Source organism: Arachis stenosperma, chromosome 1 (genome assembly GCF_014773155.1).
Source record: "Arachis stenosperma cultivar V10309 chromosome 1, arast.V10309.gnm1.PFL2, whole genome shotgun sequence".
Taxonomy (NCBI): Eukaryota; Viridiplantae; Streptophyta; class Magnoliopsida; order Fabales; family Fabaceae; genus Arachis; species Arachis stenosperma.
The window spans coordinates 89541934-89548597 of record NC_080377.1 but is presented as its reverse complement, the minus strand read 5'-3'; the positions used below and the strand labels follow the sequence as shown (position 1 = coordinate 89548597).

The window sequence follows — 6664 nt, the reverse complement described above, 5'->3', positions numbered from 1 at the left end:
AACTAGATTGAGCAATTTTTCTTTTCTTTTGTTAATAGTTTTTGTTTCAGTTTATTACTGCTAATTTCTGCAAATTTTAATTTGTTTTCTTTGCTTATTCATTTGTTAGCATACTAACCACTAGCTGTTTGTGATATTGCCTCACTATGGGATTTTCACTATCTTTGGATGAGTATTGTTTGAGACTGAGCACATTGCAAAAAAGAAAGGAGTATCCATCATCTTTTGGTCAATCAAAATTCATGAGAAACTCTCCACCACCACAGAATGATTCATGTTATTATGCTCATGGTGGGTGGGAGTATCAGGAACAGGAAACGGGGTACTTCCCAGAGCCACAAAATGGTCCATGTTTTGGTGAATTTGATCACCACTCAAGTTGTGGCTGGGATGATCAAAACCAAAGAGATTTCACTTATTCACACCCCATTCATCAAGAGCCATCACCTCTGAATTATCCAACCTCACCTCCTAGTTTTACATATCCAAATTCTTCATCACTTGAGCATTTCTCAGCACAAAATTCCTTCTCAAATTCATACAATTCATTTCACTATCCACAAGACTCATTCCACTACACACAAGAGTCATACCACTACCAACACTCCAACCAAAGACTCTATCAGCCACACAAAACACATACTCCCAGCCACCATATCACAGCCAAGATAATCAACCTCATCAACCCCATCCGAACCAATCACTTCATGATCAGTTAACCAGGATAGAAGGAATGCTTGCAACTATGGGCAGAGATGTGGCCGATTTGAAAGGCTTTAAGAAAGAAGTGATATCCAACTTACAAAATCAAGGTGCTGCCATTCAAAAGCTAGAAGCACAAATTGGATATCTATCAAAGCAAATCCCTACCCACAATTCTTCCAGTGATACCATGGCAAACCCAAGGGAGGAATCAGAAGAACAAGAAAGGGAGAAAGTCAATCAAGGGAGATCACACTCCAATGAAACAGAGAGTTGCAAAGAGGAAGGGTTCATTGAACCACAAATTCAGGAAGCTTTTGATGAACAGGATACTCCAACTGTCCAACAACAACCAAGTTCTGAGATCAAGGATGTGAAGGCAGTAGAAACAAGCACTAAAATGAGGATTGTGACCGAGAAACAAAGGACCATATCCATGAAGAAGAGAAGGTCGAAGAACAATCCAACTCCTGAGCCAACAAGCAAGTTCACTCAAGCCAATCACAAGGGAAAGCTTGCTGGAAAGAGACATTCACAACAAGGGGCACTAACTAGCTCCTTTATCCACTTGAAGTCATTCCTCTTAACAAACTGGAGGAAGAGGAAGAAAGTCAGGAACAGCATGTCAAGCTAATGACAGTAAACGAGCGCTTGTTGGGAGGCAACCCAACCAAAGGTAGTTTTTCTTTTCTAGTTATTTCAATAAAAGAGTTAAGTAGATTTATCTGTACTGCAAGGAGCTAAGTTTGGTGTTGCACATCCAAAACAATTCAAGGGTGAATGTGAGATTCTAAGTTTGGTGTTCCACCAAAACTTCATTAAAAGCACATTTCTACCTCAGCATGACTAGTCACTAGCTCCAACCAATCAGGGAAACTACTTAAACAATAGTTTAATTTCTAGTTCATAGTTTCTTTTTCTAGTTCATAGTTATTTTCTTAATAAAAGCACATGAGGTTTTCTGCATATGATCCAAATTGCTGCATATGGCAAGGAACTAAGTTTGGTGTTCACACACCAATCTAAGTTCAGAGGCCTACAAACATACATGCATGCTAAACAATTCTCAAAGTGCTTGGGGAACAAGCAACTTCTAATAGCTTTGCAGGAAGACAATCAATCTCATGTAAGGAATATACATCATCATCAAAGAGAACACCAAGGCTAGGAAGGATGATGAACAACAAAGAAGATGCTAAAAGGTTGTATTGTCACTTAATTGCTTGTACTTTGAATTGCTGATATTGGAAGTTTGCATGCACCCCTGCTTTAAGTTTGAGTCATTGCAGTTTTTTTTGTTGTTTGTCTGTTTGTTTAATTTCCAAATAAGTGATAGTTGATGAGCGGATAATTTGTACACTTTTTGGCATTGTTTTTAGTATGTTTTTAGTAGTTTTAGTTGAGTTCTTAGTATATTTTTATTAGTTTTTAGCTAAAATTCACTTTTCTGGACTTTACTATGAGTTTGTGTATTTTTCTGTGATTTCAGGTATTTTCTGGCTGAAATTGAGGGATCTGAGCAAAAATCTGATCCAGAGACTGAAAAGGACTGCAGATGCTGTTGGATTCTGACCTCCATGCACTCTAAGTGGATTTTCTGGAGCTACAGAAGCCCAATTGGCGCGCTCTCAACGGCGTTGGAAAGTAGACATCCTGGGCTTTCGAGCAATATATGATAGTCCATACTTTGCCCAAGATTTGATGGCCCAAACCGGCGCTCAAAGTCACCTCAAGAAATTCCAGCGTTAAACGCCGGAACTGGCACCAAAATGGGAGTTAAACGCCCAAACTGGCATAAAAGCTGGCGTTTAACTCCAAGAAGAGTCTCTACACGAAAATGCTTCATTGCTCAGCCCAAGCACACACCAAGTGGGCCCGGAAGTGGATTTTTATGTCATTTACTTATCTCTGTACACCCTAGACTACTAGTTCTCTATATATAGGACCTTTGACTATTGTATTTTCATCTTCGGACATCTAGTTCTTAGATCAGATCTTGGTTCTTCTGGTTCCCTCTCTGGGGCCGAAACCAATGATCACTTTTGTTCTTATGTATTTTTCAACGGTGGAGTTTCTACACACCATAGATTAAGGTGTGGAGCTCTGCTGTACCTCGAGTATTAATGCAATTACTATTGTTCTTCTATTCAATTCCGCTTGTTCTTTGTCCAAGATATCACTTGTTCTTCAACTTGATGAATGTGATGATCCGTGACACTCATCATCATTCTCACTTATGAACAAAGTGACTGACAACCACTCTTGTTCTACAAGCAACAAGGCTCTAGTGAATATCTCTTGGATTCTTTAACCGGAATCTTCGTGGTATAGGCGAGAACTGATGGCGGCATTCAAGAGAATCCGGAAGGTCTAACCTTGTCTGTGGTATTCTGAGTAGGATTCAATGATTGAATGACTGTGACGTGCTTCAAACTCCTGAGGGCGAGGCGTTAGTGACAGACGCAAAAGAATCACTGGATTCTATTCCGGCCTGATTGAGAACCGACAGATGGATAGCCGTGCCGTGATAGGGTGCGTTGAACATTTCCAATGAGAGGATGGGAGGTAGCCACTGACAACGGTGAAACCCTTGCATAAGCTTGCCATGGAAAGGAGTAGGAAGGATTGGATGAAGACAGTAGGAAAGCAGAGAGACGGAAGGGAAGGCATCTTCATACGCTTATCTGAAGCTCTAACCAATGATATACATAAGTATCTCTATCTTTATCTTTATGCTTTATTCGTTTATCACTATACCCATTTGAGTCTGCCTGACTAAGATTTACAAGGTGACCATAGCTTGCTTCATACCAACAATCTCCGTGGGATCGACCCTTACTCACGTAAGGTATTACTTGGACGACCCAGTGCACTTGCTGGTTAGTTGTGCGAAGTTGTAGTGATCACAATTTCGCACACCAAGTTTTTGGCGTCGTTGCCGGGGATTGTTCGAGTATGGACAACTGACGGTTCATCTTGTTGCTTAGATTAGGTATTTTTTTTCAGAGTTCTTAAGAATGAATTCTAGTGTTTCAAGGTGATGTTCTTATCATCACCAAAGCTGATTGATCATCATCAATTTAGCTCTTGAATGCAATGTCCTGCTGAAGCTTAGCTAGCTATGTCTAATTCCTTTAGACTAAAGCTTTAGACTAACATTGCATGATTCCTGGAATTCTCATTAAGAATTTTGATACCTTTATTTTCTTCTTCTACTTAATTTTCGAAAAAAAACACAAAAAAAAAAAAATTACAAAATCATAAAATCCAAAAATTTCTTGTTTGAGTCTAGTGTCTCATTTTAAGTTTGGTGTCAATTGCATGCATTCATTCATGTGTCTTAAGGATCTTCAAGATGTTATTGAGGATTTCTTACTCTAATCTTTAAATTCTCTTGACTTGAGTGTTTTGTGTGTCTCATATGCATTCTCATTAGTGTCAGTAGTATACAAACTGCTAAGTTTGGTGTCTTGCATGCATTGTTATTTGATTTTAGTTGCATTTTGATTATTAAAAATCCAAAAATATTTTTAATTTGTGTCTTCTCAAGTCAATAATACAGAGAATTGAAGATTCAGAACATACAGCAGAGGAATTGCACAGAAAAAGCTGGGCGTTCAAAACGCCCAGTGAAGAAGGACAGACTGGCGTTTAAACGCCAGCCAGGGTACCTGGTTGGGCGTTTAACGCCCAAAAGGGTAGAGTTTTGGGCGTTAAACGCCAGAATGTGCACCATTCTGGGCGTTTAACGCCAGGATGGCACAAGGGGGAGGATTTTTGTTTTCAAATCAATTTTTTTTCAAGTTTTCAAAGTTTTTCAAAATCAAATCTTTTTCAAATCATATCTTTTCAATCAAATGATTTCAAAATTAATTTCTTTCCTTTTTTAAAGATACTTGCTATCAATTAATGATTTGATTCAACATCTCAAGTATGTTGCCTTTTCTGTTGAGAAAGGTTTAATGTTTGAATCATATCTTTTCTTGTTAGCCAAGTTTTTAATTTTCAAAAAAATCAAATCTTTTTTAAAATGTTTTTTAAATCATATCTTCTCAATCACATCTTTTTTAAAAAAAAACTAATCATATCTTCTTAACCACCTCTTTTTCAAAATAGTTTTCAATCAAATCTTTTTGATTTTTAATTTCAAAATCTTTTTCAAAAATCACTTGATTTCTTTTCCACTTTCATTTTCGAAAATCAATTAGTGTTTTTCAAAAAAAAGTTTTCAAAATCTTTTACTTAATTTTCGAAAATTACTTCCCTTCTTTTCACATCCTTCCATTTATGGACTAACACTATCCCTTAATGCAAAATTTGAACTCCATCTTCTTTGATAAGTTCAAATTTTCTACTTCTGCCTTCTAAATTTCTTTTCCTCTGACACCTCAAGGAATCTCTATACTGTGACATAGAGGATTCCATATTTTCTTGTTCTCTTCTCTTTCATATGAGCAGGAGCAGAGACAAAGGCATTCCTGTTGAAGCTGACCCTGAACCTGAAAGAACCTTGAAGCAAAAGCTAAGAGAAGCTAAGGCACAAATCTCTATGAACGGAGGTGGTTGTCAGGCACACGTTCATAGTTGAGGACCTAACAGAAATCTTCAAGGGAGAAGAAGCCATGGCAGCCGAAAACAACAACAATGCCAACAATGCAAGGAAGGTGCTGGGTGACTTTACTGCACCTACTCCCGACTTCTATGGGAGAAGCATCTCTATCCCTGCCATTGGAGCAAACAACTTTGAGCTTAAGCCTCAATTAGTTTCTCTAATGCAACAGAATTGCAAGTTCCATGGACTTCCATTGGAAGATCCTCATCAGTTCTTAGCTGAATTCTTGCAAATCTGTGACACAGTCAAGACTAATGGGGTTGAACCTGAGGTCTACAGACTGATGCTATTCCCTTTTGCTGTAAGAGACAAAGCTAGAATATGGTTGGACTCTCAACCTAAAGAAAGCCTGGACTCTTGGGAAAAGCTAGTCAATGCCTTCTTGGCAAAGTTCTTTCCACCTCAAAAATTGAGTAAGCTTAGAGTGGAAGTCCAAACCTTCAGACAGAAGGATGGAGAATCCCTCTATGAAGCTTGGGAAAGATACAAACAATTAATCAGAAAATGTCCCTCAGACATGCTTTCTGAATGGAGCATCATAGGTATTTTCTATGATGGTCACTCTGAACTATCCAAGATGTCTTTGGATAGCTCTGCTGGAGGATCTCTTCATTTGAAGAAGACGCCTGCAGAAGCTCAAGAGCTAATTGAAATGGTTGCAAATAACCAATTCATGTACACTTCTGAAAGGAATCCTGTGAACAATGGGACTAATCAGAAGAAAGGAGTTCTTGAGATTGATACTCTGAATGCCAAATTGGCTCAGAACAAGATATTGACCCAACAAGTCAATTTGATCTCTCAAAGTCTGTCTGGAATGCAAAATGCACCAAGCAGTACTAAAGATGCTTCATCTGAAGAAGAAGCATATGATCCTGAGAACCCTTCAATGGAAGAGGTGAACTACCTAGGAGAACCCTATGGAAACACCTACAATTCTTCATGGAGAAATCACCCAAATTTCTCATGGAAGAATCAAGAGAGACCTCAACAAGGTTTCAATAACAATAATGGTGGAAGAAATAGGTTTAGCAATGGCAAGCCTTTTCCATCATCTTCTCAGCAACAGACAGAGAATTCTAAGCAGAACCCCTCTGACTTAGCAACAATGGTCTCTGATCTAATCAAAACCACTCAAAGTTTCATGACTGAAACAAGGTCCTCCATCAGAAATTTGGAGGCACAAGTGGGACAGCTGAGCAAGAAGATTACTGAACTCCCTCCTAGTACTCTCCCAAGTAATACAGAAGAAAATCCAAAAGGAGAGTGCAAAGCCATAACCATGGCTGAATTTGGAGAGGAAAGAGAGGAGGTGGACGCCACTGAGGAAAGCCTCAATGGGCGTGCACT

The 6664-nt window shown here is 38.7% G+C and overlaps 1 non-coding gene across 1 annotated transcript; it reads right to left on the bottom strand.

Moving 5' to 3' along the window:
- Window positions 1–5729: 5729 nt before the first annotated feature.
- LOC130949161 (small nucleolar RNA R71) lies at window positions 5730–5837 on the bottom strand. The gene has a single exon (XR_009073339.1). It is a non-coding gene; the product is annotated as a small nucleolar RNA R71 (small nucleolar RNA).
- Between the last annotated feature and the right edge of the window lie 827 nt (window positions 5838–6664).